The sequence below is a fragment of the Pinus tabuliformis genome, chromosome 4_2, assembly GCF_031772625.1.
Source record: "Pinus tabuliformis cultivar Carrire ecotype Pingquan chromosome 4_2, CPIR1, whole genome shotgun sequence".
NCBI lineage: Eukaryota > Viridiplantae > Streptophyta > Pinopsida > Pinales > Pinaceae > Pinus > Pinus tabuliformis.
The window spans coordinates 927894295-927908152 of NC_142304.1; positions in this window are offsets into that span (position 1 = coordinate 927894295).

Consider the following 13858-nt stretch of genomic DNA (forward strand, 5'->3'; position numbering starts at 1 on the left):
GACTTACCAAAGGCCCGAAGACCATACGATATGCACTTGCAATATATTGCATCGCAATATCACATCGCAACAATACAAAGGGGTGAAGACCCATAGCTCGTGCGACTTGCGATCATGGAAAACCCGAAAGGGTTTATAAATGTGGCTCTGTAAAATTTGAGTTTTGATATAAAAGTGTTGTGTCGGGATTTTTCTGTGTATTGGTGTATTTCCGTTATAAAATTGAAATACAAAGGAGACATGGCATATGGCACTACAGCAATAAAACACGGACCCAAAAGGATTTATGAATGCAACTTTATGTTATTTGGGTTCTGTGGTAAATGGTATTTCGGGTGGGATTCAGGCGGTAAGTGGTATTGGATGGGCTCCGCCCGATCCCATACACTAAACGACACATAGCACGCAGCAAGGAGAGAGAAAACCACTTTTTCAGGCGGGTTATCTCCGCACAAGTAAGTCATCTAAAATCCACATTAGCCGTCAGATCAAATGATCACAGATCAATGGTGAAGACTGCATGAGTAGGTTGGATGATCAAGATGGATGTGAACCATCGAATGAGAATAGATCTACGGTGTGGGATGCCAAAGGACTAATAACGGACGAGGCATAATAGCCGTCTGATTCCTCTGTTTTAGAGTTTTTCCTGTGTATTTCTCTATGTAAACAAAGAAGCAAATCTTTGGGATTTTTCACCGTGCTAGTCTTTCCATTTGAAAACTAGTGGCCACCATACCTTAAGCATTTTACATTGATTGTTTAACGCTCAACAAGGAGTTGAACGGACAGCGGCTAGGATCCAGAAAGCCTAAGAGTGTAGATGAACAGACAGAGCCGAGAGGCTTAAAGGCAACTCTAGGGCAGACAAAGGGCACGGAGAAGAGGAGAGCAAGAGAAAGCAAAAGATAGAGAGCAAGAGGGAGAGTTCGTGCACTCCTTTAGACTCGAGGATTTTGAGTAAATCCCTATTGTTTTGTCACTATTGTGTTGAGACTCTAGTCGAGCTCACACTTGTAATCATCTTCTCTTGAAGACATAATATAGGGGTCGACACTAAAAGCTGGACCAGGAGACGTAGATAGGAAGTCTGGTGAACTCCTTGATTATTTGTTGTGTTGATGTGTGTGTTTATTATGTTCATTCTCTATATTATTTGCAATCTTTTCAATCCATTGCACTAAATAATATAGGCATTCCTGCAAATGAGTCTGTAATACCTTAATATTGATTTAAGATCTCATTTTCAGATCACTATATCATCACTCCGTGTAAAAATAAAATCATATACATATAAAAAAACAATAAGAAGCTTACTGCCACTCTCTTTGATGTAGAGAGTAGAGTCACCATCACACTTGTCAAAGCCTTTGTCCATCAAATAAGTGTCTATTATGCTATACCATGCATGTGATGCTTGCTTCAGCCCATAAAAATATTTCGTCAACCTATACACCTTATCTTGTTGGCTTTCTACCTCGTAACTAGCTGGTTGCACAACATATGCTTCCTCTTTCAGCACTCCATTCAAGAATGCTAACTTCATGTCCATTTGATACACTTTCCATCTATGTTGTGTAGAAATTGGAAACAATGTGCGCAGTGTCTCCATCCTCGTGATTAGTGCAAATATATCCGCATAATCTCTTCCATGCCCCTGCTTGTATCCTTTGAAAAATAATCTTGCTTTATGCCTTTCAATCTTTCCTTCACCATTTCTCTTGGTCTTATAGACCCACTTCACTCCAATGAATTCTTTTCCTTTTGGATGGTCCACTAACTTCCATGTGTCAATCTTTTATATTGATCCTACTTCTTCATCCATTGTTGCTACCCATTTTTATTCTTTGATTGCATCCTCAAAATATATTGGGTCATCTACATGACAAAATAATGCAAATAAGGAAATCGGACACGCGCTACTATCAATTTCATGTTTCTCATAAATTTCACTTAAGTTTCTAAATTTTTGTCTTCTTACGCTTGCGTAAGTTGGGCTTGACATGTAACTTCATGTTGTGCTTGAAGTAAATGATGTTGTGGGTCTCTATGGTGTACTTGGAGTAGTATTTGTTTGACTGCAGAACACATTCTTATTATTTGTTGATGATGTCATGTGTTGACTACTTTATTGAGCGTGAATAGGAGTAGGAGGAGTCACCATTGAGGAATTACTTGTCGCAGTCAATTCCTCTTTGTCTTCTTGTGGTATCCATGGTTTCACATTGATTGTCTTCTCCAAACTTCCATCCCATGCTTCCTCTTATATGAACTAGACATCTATGCTAATTATGACTTTCTTGGTTAATGGATTGTAGAGCTTGTATGCCTTAGATTCATCACTATATCCAACAAATATGTGTTTCTCCCCCTTGTTGTCGAACTTCTTCATTAATTCATCTGGGACATGTGCATATGCCACACACCCAAACACTCTCATGTGAGTGACACTATGCTTTATTCCACACCATGCCCCTTCAAGAACCATATTCTTGATAGCTTTTGTTGGAAATCTATTTATGATATATGTTGTGCAAGGTATGCCTTCAACTCCATAGTCATTTGGTAAATTATTTTCCTTCAACATACTCCTTTCCATTTCCATAATGGTCCTATTTTTCCTTTCCACAACACCATTTTTCTGAGGTGTATACTGTTTTGTAAATTGTTTATTAATTCCGTGCTCCCTACGAAAACATAGGAAGTCATTTGAGATGTATTCGCCACCTCTTTCAGTCCTCAAAACATTGATGTAGTGTTAAATTTTCTTGTCAACAAGAGGTTTTTATTTCCAGAGGTGCTCAAACACTTCACTTTTCGGCCTTAAGAAGTAGACCCATGTCTTCCTTGTGTAGTCATCCATGAAAGTCAAGAAATAATAGCTAACACTAATTGATGGTTTCTGCATTGGTCCACATAAATAAGAATATACAACCTCGAAGGGTGCCTTTTTTGCTTATTGACTTTCCTACTGGAAATGATTATCTATGTTGTTTTCCTAAGACGCATCCTTCATATAGGCTATCCAATTTTTCTGTGACTGGAAATCCCTTCACCATGCCTTTCCTAAGCAACAAATTCAAAACTACAAAATTAAGATGACCAAGTCTCAAATGCCATAACTAGTTTTCATCTTTGACCTTTGCTTGAAAGTTTATTTGTATGATAGCTGCAACTTTTATTTCATCCTCTTGTGAATTCATTAATTGTTGTGCTTGCACACATTCTCCCTTCAAATTTGGTTTTATTTTTAGGGGAAACATTTTATTGCTTGTCCTCTAAACTTTTGCAATCGGTTGTTTTCTTGGAGACTTATCCAAGATTTTGCACTCTCCATTTTTCAAATAAAACAATGTAGCCCTTTTGCATGAGTTGTCCAATGCTTATGAGGTTATGCTTCAAACTAGGGATAAAGTAAAAAAAATTAAATATACTTCTTCTCCCCCTTTTTTGTTAGAATGTTGACTCTTCATTTACCCATGATACAAACTTTGTTATCAGTCCCTAATGTCACTTCACATTTAATACCATCTAAATTGGAAATAAATTATATGTTCCCTGTCATGTGATTGTTGTACCCTAAATCTAGAAACCATATATCCTTTTATGTTTCTTGTGCTACATTATAAACTAAAAACATGCTATCTTGGTTCTAATTTTCCTTTTTGAAATTTGCACTTGGTTCGTTACTTATAACATGTTTCTTATTACTACATCCATTTTCATAATGACCATACTTCTTAGAATACTGACATTGAACTTGATATTTATCATACCTCCCACCTTGTGCGTGATTTTGGCCTCGGCCATGACTTGGATTTTGATTGTCTCCCCTTCCTTCCACTTGAGCTTGAAGGGTTTCCTCTTCCAACTCTGTGTGGGCTTCTTCCTCTTTCTCTAACATTTGATTTTCCTTTGCCTTTTCCCTGACCAATTAAAACTTGTGTCTTAAAGGCACGATCCAAAGAGGATTTTGTTGCTCTATTAAATATATGTTCATGAGAAATCAATGACACATGGAGATCATTTAGTGAAAATTGTGAGAGATCCTTTGTCTCTTCTATGGCCACGTCAATGGAATCAAATCTTGCTAGAAAACTTCTCAAAATTTTCTCAACTATTCTCCTTTCCTCAAGTGTCTCACCATGAGACCTAATTTGAGTAACCAATCCAATTACTTGTGTAAAAAATGAGTATATATTCTCAGAATATTTCATACAAATTGCTTCAAAAACTCTTCTTAACATTTGTAGCTTTGTTTTCTTCACTTTTTCCATTCCTTGGTAGACTTTCTAGATGATATCCCATGCTTGCTTCAACTTTGTTGCTGCCGCAATCCTTGGAAAAATACTTTCATGAATTGTTTGAAAAAATTATAAGAGAGCTTTTGAATCCTTCTTCCTCTAATCCCTCAATAAATCATTTTCTTCTTGCGTCAAAGCATTGTATGTTTTTGCCTCTGCTGGTTCTTGGAACCCATTCTCCACCAAATCCCAAATACCTTGAGAATAATATAGAATCTTCATAGTAATAACCAAATAATCATAATTGTTTTCATTAAACTAAGGTATTTGAGGATTAGTCAAGCTTTTGCTTGATTTTTATGTAACCAATTCACAAAATAGAAGAAGAGATAGATCAAGGACTTCAAGATTAGCCTCTTCGAGGGGAAACCTCATTTACATTACACAAATGGACAATTCTTGGATGATACAAATGATAAAACCTAATTTTTATATAGAGGAGTCTAAGGGATCAAAATATAATCAGAGCCAACAAAATAATAATAATTTAAGGGCACAACAATAACAATAGTGGGATTCTATGGGGCACAATAATAACAATATGGGAAAAACATGGGCACAACAATAACAATAAGAGGCTACAATGGCAATAAAAATGAGGGAATACACTAGTATTGTATGGACCTAACATTCCCCTCTCCTTCAAAAAAGTGGTGTCCTCAACGGTTGAGTAGTTATGGATGCTTATGTATAAAATTCTCATCCTCCCATGTGAAATCTTTGATGGGTAAGTTCTTCCACTTGATGAGATACTCTAAAATTGATCGATTTAATAGCTGTTGAATTCTTGTTTCTATGACTGCTTCAGGTTCCAATATAGTTTGTCCTTCCTCATCAAGTTCTAGAAATATTGTTTGAACTAGGAGCTTGTCACCTATAACCTTCTTTAAGGATGAAACATGGAAAACGGGGTGCACTCGGGAAGATGCAGGAAGCTCCAATTTGTATGCCATAGTACCAATCTTTTGCAACACCTTGTACGGACCATAATACTTTGGTGATAATTTATTATCATTCTTAGCTTGCTCGAGAGACATTTGTTTGTATGGTTGTAGTCGTAGAAATACCTAGTTGCCTACATCAAAACTTATTTCACTACGATTTTCATATGTATGTTGTTTCATTCTATTATGCGCCAAAGTGAGGTTATCTTTTAAGAGTTGGAGAAATTGTTGTTGATGCTTGAAGTGATCGTCCAATTTTTGAACCTTAGAATTTTCTCTTAAAGATGATGTGATGGATGGTGGATGATATCCATAAAGTGCCATAAATGGGGTCATTGTTGTTGTAGCATAGAAGGAAGTGTTATACCACCATTCAGCGACAGGAAAACACTTGACCCATTGTGTTTTTTTATTAGATACAAAGCAAAAAAGATAACCTTTCAAACATTTGTTCACTATCTCAATTTTCCCTTCAGATTGAGGATGATAAGATGAGCTATGAGCTAATTGGGTACCCAGACAAGAAAATAATTATGTCCAAATATTTCCAGTGAAAATGGGATCTCTTCTGCTTACAATAATATTTGGGTTCCAGGTAGCTTTCGAATTGTTCAAATAAATACAACAACAATCGTAACAACTTTAAATGGATGAGATAATGCAAAAAAGTGTGCATACTTGATAATTCTATCAACTACCACCATGCCAACCCTCTTTCCTTCAGACTTGGGTAAACCTCTGATAAAATCCATTGAAACCTCCTCTCAACGTTGATTTGGAATGGATAAAGGTTGTAACAGACCCGAGGTCTTAATTGTCTCAAATTTTATTTTTTGAAAACCAAACATTCCACCATAAACTTTTTGAATATCAAATTTAAGGCCATCCCAAAAAAATTCCTTCTTAACCCTGTGCTAAGTTGTTAAAAATATTGAATGCCCTCCTAAGGAAAAGGTGTACAATTCCAGAAGAATCTTTTGTTTGAGTTGGGAATTCTTACAAAGGTATAAGTGATCTTTGTACCATAACAAATAATTTTTAAAGCTAAATGTATCAGATGTACTAGGATCTTGCTGCAAATTTTAAATGAGTACCCATACTTCTTTTTCATTCTTCCATTCATCCCTTGCTTTGGTTCTCCAATCTAGTTGGATAATAGAAATGACACAAAGAAATGCTTCCACTCCTCATCCTTTTGTTGAGAGTGCATCTGCAACAACATTTTTCATCCCTTTTTTGTAGATGATTTCAAAGTCATAACCCAACATCTTTGGGACCCATTTTTACTGCTCTTATGAAGATAATGTTTGTTCTAAAACGTATTTAAGACTATCATAGTCATTTTTTAGCTTGAAGTGTCTTCCCATTAGGTAAGGTCAACATTTCTTAACTGCATGTAGTATTTCCAACGTTTCCTTCTCATAAATAGCTTTGTGTAAATACTTTCCTTTGATTGGATGACTTTAAAAAGCAATGGGTATTTCTTCTTGAATTAAAACAACACTAATTCCATTTCTTGAGGCATCACATTCCACTATAAAGGTTTTTGTGAAGTCTAACGTAGTTAAGACCAGTGCTTGGCAGAATACCTCTTTAGAATCTTTGTCATGCCATTAGAGATGATTATATTTCTTGGTTTCCTTGTGATACCCCTTAATTCAACTTCTTTTCCTTCCCAAAAAAATTCAAGAAAAGTTCTTGAAAATTAAAAGCTATTGTACCCAAAGATTGCGGCCATTGGACTCCCAGTACAATATCAACACCACCTATTGGATTGGAAAGAATTGGACTATTCAATACATATTCTCCCATGGATAGCTTGATATTATGGAACTTTCCAAAACAATTTATGGTTCCTCCATTTGCAACCATCACTTGACACTTTGGTGCTGGATATAGGAATCAATTCAATTCCTTGGTTATCTTACAATGAATAAAATTATGGGTACTACTTGAATCAATCAATACTATTACCTTTTTCTTCTTTATTTGTCCTTCTATATTGAGAGTTTGAGGAGTGGTAATTCCTGCCAATGCATTACAAGATATGATTAGATTCATTTCTTCTTTCGCTGGGGTTGGTTCCTGGTGTATATCATCGTCTTTTGACATTTCTTGTTCACTTTCTTCCTCCTCTTCACAATCTATGTAAAATAGTTTGTTCTTAGCACACTTATGACCTTTAGTGTATTTGCTATCACAACTGTAACAAAATCCTTTTTATATTTTTTCTTCCAATTTTTGTAGTGTTAACCTTGTATTTGGTGGAAGGCTATGCGCAAAAAAATTTCTATCTTTATAGTTGTGAGTGGTAGGCTTGTTGCCATAATTTTTCTTTCAATTTTTCTTGCCAGCCTGAAAGCTTTCTAAAATGAATCAGGTTCCCAAAGGTGAAACTTATGTCAGATGTTATCTTTTAATGTACCTATGAACACATCAATCCTATGATCCTATGGAATATCATTTATCCTTATATTCAATTTTTTGAAGTCCTTGATGTGCTTTGCCATTGAACCCTTTTGTTTGAAATTTACCAATTGGCTAAATAATGTGTTTCTCTTTGTATCCTCATAATGTGCTATCATTTACTCCATAAAAATTGACCGAGTGAAAAGTGGTTTACAACAACAAAGCCGTAAATACCATACAAATTGATTGGGTTCTAAATATAAAGTTTCAATACTTACCTTTTGTGTGTGTGTTGCACATTATGAAGTTCAAAATATTAGTATCCATGTTACTGGATCCTTGGCATCAAACTTTCTCATATCGATCTTTGAAATATGGTGGATCTTCGACCCAATATTAGAGTCAATGAAATCATGATTATAATTTATTTTATTCTCATCATGAGTTTCATCTAATACCTTTTTGTCATTAGGAAGCATTTCTTGTAGAAACCTTGTCAAACATTCCTTGAAACCATCCATGTTTGCTTTTAAACCATTCTTAAAATATTCCATATTAGATTTCATGTCATTCTCCAAACCTTCCATGTCTAATTTTAAGATATTCTTCAAACCATCAAACTTAGCTTCCATTTCGTTTTTGGTTACTCTTTGTGAGAGCGAAATTTGTTGCACTTGTTCTCGTAATTTTTATATATCGTGTTGCATTTCTTCTTCTTCTTCATGCATCATAGTAGAGATTTCGGGTTGCTTACTAGGTGTTTCCATTTTATTTCTTCGAGGAATTAATTAATGATTATTGTGTTTCACTATGTCCTTTGAATCACTTCAAACTATTTTTTCAAACAAAACTTATGCAAAAAAAGTGCACACCCTTTTTTCTCTTTGTAGAGCTCAATATAGAATCTGTTGTATCTCTGTAATTTCGGATCTCCGAGGTCTGAGATTTGGTTCTTTGGTAGCCCTCTAAGTCCTCTTTCCAACCCTACATGTCTGACCGATATTGGATTCTCCAAGAAAGAGATATGATCAATCTCCCACGATGACCTGACTATAGACTAGTTCAGTAGAGAGAACTTGTATGAAGTGCCACGTGTCACTGTTTTGACCTTCGGCCCTGAAAATGATACCCAACAAACTATAGTTTGTCTTCGTTCTGTCCCTTTTTACGAAATTGGAATTTGATGCTCAAAGAGGAAGTTACGATGCTTTTCGCAAGGTCACATGTTTGAGATGGAATTCAAGAACCTCCAAAAATCCTAACTTCCTTGGATCATATCTCTGTAAATATAGATAGAAACGATCAGAAATTCATACAAAAGGTTAATCAATATTTCGACTCGAATGAGTTTTTATTTTAGCTTCTGAAACTTCTTAGAAAAAAATTATAGCGAAAATGCCATGATGGCCTAATTGAAGCAGCAAAACCCTAGAACCCAAAGCTCTGATACCAAATGTTATGCAACCAGTTCAGAAAATAGAAAAAGAGATAGATTAATGACTTCAAAATTAACCTCTTTGAGGGGGAAACCTCCTTTACATTACACAAATGAACAATTATTGGATGATACAAATGATAAAACCTCTCTTCTATATATAGGAGTCTAAGGAGTCACAATATAATCAGAGCCGAAATAATAATAATAATGTAAGGGCACAAAAATAACAATAGTGACTCCTATTGGGAACAATAATAACAATATGGGGACAATATGGGCACAAAAATAACAATAAGGTACTACAATGACAATAAAAATGAAGGAATACACTAGTATTATAAGGACTTAACATTAATATTACCACATCTTAACCAATAAACTTTTTTTTGCTGCTAAATATGCTCCAAAAGATCTGCACTAATTAACTTTTACATTGGATCCCACATAAAATTCAAGAAAAATAGATTTCTTTCACGCAATAATCGCAAAGATTAATTCACAACATGACCTGCACAACTAAGGAAAAATTAAAACTCAAACAAATTTACGGACATTGAGAGAAGAGAAAACACAAAATGGTTTTGATGTAAAAATAAACCCTGAAATATCTGGAAGAAATCACACCAAAATATATTTATATTACGTAGAACAACAAAAATTTACAAATTAGCGATCTTAAATAAAAAATATTCATTAAATCCCTTTCAAAATAATTTTAAAAATTTAATTCAGTATACAAGTGCTTAAAACCTTGGTTTTATCACCCTTTCAACTGTGTCATGCATGACCACATTGCAAAGCAAATGTGAAATCAAATAATATTTAATAAGGATCAAAAGTCATGTCTTGACGCAGTCACAACACGTTGAATGGGCCACACACATACATGAGATCTTTGTATTACATTGATATTTAGATTTATTTGTGTTGTACTGGGCATTCCCGAGCCTAGCATCATCTCACCGACTTAAAAATTCATTCAAATACCAGTATTTCCACTTATGGTTGATCAGCGTTTCAACTCTAAATTTCCAAGAAAAAGTTATATTGGTGGGTTGGCATCTAATCAATTCTTCTTTGTATGACGGTATGTTGAAAGGAGGTCGTTTATCTTTTTGTCTGATGTTAATATTCATTGAAATTAACTTGTATTTAGCTTTTTATTATGCATTAGTTATCTCCGGCTAAGCTCACTAAATTTCCGTCAAACCATCAATAGATTTATCCGATGTAACTCTACACAATCAAAGATTAAGTTGTGCATGTGAATGGTGAAATATAATCTCATATAGTGAAGGACAATCATTACATAATAATAAGAAAGTCAAACAATAAATCAATAAATTTAAAATAAATAAATTAAAACATTATTAAAAATTAAAAAAAATCAATTTCTAATGTTAAGTTTTGGTGAATGTGTAATAAAAGATATAAGGGCACAAAAAATTGTTTGAAAAAATAGTTGGGTTGCAAATAAATTGGATACGGATTCGAATATTGAGTGCAACTATTCTGTTATTTTATTATTTTTTTTTAATCACATGGTGAATTGGTAACTGCCAGTCTTAATCTATGGGAGACTGAGGATCAATCCTTGTAGCTGCCACTATAACACCAAGAGTACATCCAACTACCTGCAAGTCAATATACTAAGATCCTATAATTTTAGTAAAGCAAGACTCTCGTGCTACCATTCTATTATTATTAAAATTTTAGTATTGAAGACCGTGGTCAATAACATTCCCATGTGATGTCCCCTTTACTTTAGTGTGATGGAAATGTGCAATTTGTCTTAACAAATAGAATTTTGAGGAACATTGAAGTGACTTATGCTTTGTCGTGAAGAATGAAACAAAAATGTCCTTGACAACCCTCAGCATAAGATTCAAATTAAAAAAAGCACGCATTTGCGTTTAACACAGCGCATTCAAGAATCTTTTGTTAGCTCCCTTAACGGCTCCCTTTATGGCTGCCGATGGTTTGGAAATGGTCTGCCACCGATTCCTTCAATTACAGAAACCATCTGCAGTTAATTAATTTCTTGTTGGGAGCTCCTGGAGTGGTCCATTACTCCCTCTGCAGTTCTCTACCATGTTCTGTGGAACACTTGACACATAGCCAACAAAAGCTTGATGGAAACTTGGCTATATATACTTTTGTTTGGTCCCCAAGCTCACTACTCAATTCCCTTCAGCCTTACACCATCAAATTAGAGTGAACAGAGCTTGGAAGTGCCACACGGATGAGAGATTTTGGGTGAATTTTTGGGTGGCGTTTGCAAAACTGTCACACATCATTTGTCTCCCAATGAAATTGGATTTTCCTGATTCAGTAGATGTTTAGACTCTTGTTTCCTCCAGTGAGTCAGCTTTTGTCCATAGTTAAAATAATATTTTAATGCTGTACTCTCTGATGTGTCTTCGTTGTCTGCTCTTTACTTGAGTTATTCGTCAGTTCTTTTGTTTGGCTTTAATTCTCTGTTATTTTGGCCTATTGGATGGAATAGGTATCTATTCAAAATCCATTGCTGATACTTTACACACTGGAAGAGTGGAAGATGAAGTGCAGGATGCTCGCTTCCTTGCAAAGGTCTTTGGTTAGATCTTCACAATGGCCTTGATCTCTTCAAAACTTTGCAGCCATTTCACTGATATAAGCTCAGGGGGATCGAGAGCTAAATTTCCAAATCAATGTAATACAAACAAGAAGTGGACTGCCTCAAGCGCAACAAAGTCTGGTATCAGAGTGTGAGTAGCACCAATAGTTGGAGCTATGATTTATCGTTATTCCGTATTATAAAATGGTTATTAAGCTAACATTTGGTATCAAAGCAATTTTTTTTATCTCTGCCTTGGTGTTTATAGACATGCTCTATTTGGCTCAATGCCATATTTTATTTGGAAATATGTCTAATTTCTACTCTGATTAATACATGCTATTTTGGATGAGTATACTCGTGAATTTTATGCATAAATATTATAGTTTTATTTATGCAATTTATAATTATTCACATATCAAGTTAATTTTTATGCATAAAAGAAATAATGTCTAGGTGATCCATGTAATTTTTAATTGATTAGAGAATAGCCACAACATCTCTAATTAAATTATATTATATATTGATTAGGATCACATAAAGAATATTTAGACATTAATTATAATTAATTATACTAAATATAAGAAATTTTATCCCACAAGAATTTTTATTATATTTCTATAATTAATTAGGATAAAATATCAAATTATTCATAACTTACCCACAAGAATTATGAATTAATAGTTTTATCATAAAGTTCAAATCTAAGATAGAATTTATATCAAATTATAATCATAATATACCCTTTAAAATTATGAATTAAGTGAATAATTTGATAAATTCTATCATAAAGAATAATTGAATTTGCTTGAATTGAAAATTTAGCCCACAAGCAATTTTTATGTCATTAGATTCAATTTTAAGCATGATTTACATTGGTAAAGCATGAAATTTTATTTTTAGGCCTCAATTTTAACATAAGCATGTGATCTTTAATTTTATGTAGTTGTACAACTTGAAAATTTCTCTAATATTTGTTGTGATATCCCTGAACTTAAGGGAGATAACTATAAGGTCTAGAAGGAGAGATTTATCCTTCATTTGGGGTGGATGGATATAGACTATGCTATTAGGAAAGACGAACCACTGGCACTCACTAATACTAGCACTGCAGCAGACATCATGCTTTATGAATAATGGGGGCAATCTAATCGCCTAAGCATGATGTTCATTAAGACCAAAATTTCAGCTGGTACTCGTGGTTCCGTTGATCAGCATGAAAAGGTCCAAGACTTGCTAAAAGCCATTGATGATTAATTCGTCACTTTAGACAAGGCATTAGCAAGCACCCTAATCATGAAGTTCTCATCCCTAAGGCTCACCAGTGTGAAAGGTGTATGCGAGCACATCATGCAAATGAGGGACATTGTGGCTCAATTGAAGAAACTCGAGGTTGAAATATCAGAGTCCTTCCTTGTGCACTACATCCTGAACACCCTTCCACACCAATACGGACCCTTCAAAATCTCATACAAAACACATAAGGATAAATGGTCAATTAATGAACTCATGACCATGTGTGTTCAAGAGGAAGGGAGACTGGTGATGGAACTGGGAGAAAGTGCAATGCTGGAAAAGAAAGAAAAGGGCAAATCTCAAGCCAATCAAAAAGGAAAGGGTAAAGTACCTCCCCAAGCCGATATCAAGAAGGATTCCAAGTGTTTCTTCTGTAAAAAAAAGGGATGCATGAAGAAGGAATGCGCCAAATTTCATAAATGGCTTGCGGACAAAGGTAATCCAATTTCGTTTGTTTGTTATGAATCTAATATGGTTAATGTCAATATTAACACCTAATGGATTTATTCTAGATCAACAATTCACATTTCGAATTCCTTGCAGGGTTTGCAAAACCTAAGGAAGCCAGTGGGAAGTGAGCAAAGCATCTTATCAGGAAACAAGATGGGCTCGCATGTGAAAGCTATAGGAACATGATATTTAACTTTAAGTAGTGGCTTTGTTTTAGAATTAGAAAATACTTTTTATGTTCCAAGTTTTTTTAGAAACTTGATTTCAGTTTCAAGACTTGTACATTTTGGATATTCCTTCAACTTTTCAGAAACATCCTTTAGTTTATTTCATAAATCTGATTGTGTTGGGAATGGTATTTTGTCTAATGGTCTTTACTGCATTAATTTACAAAACAATGTCACTTATGATTCAATGCATG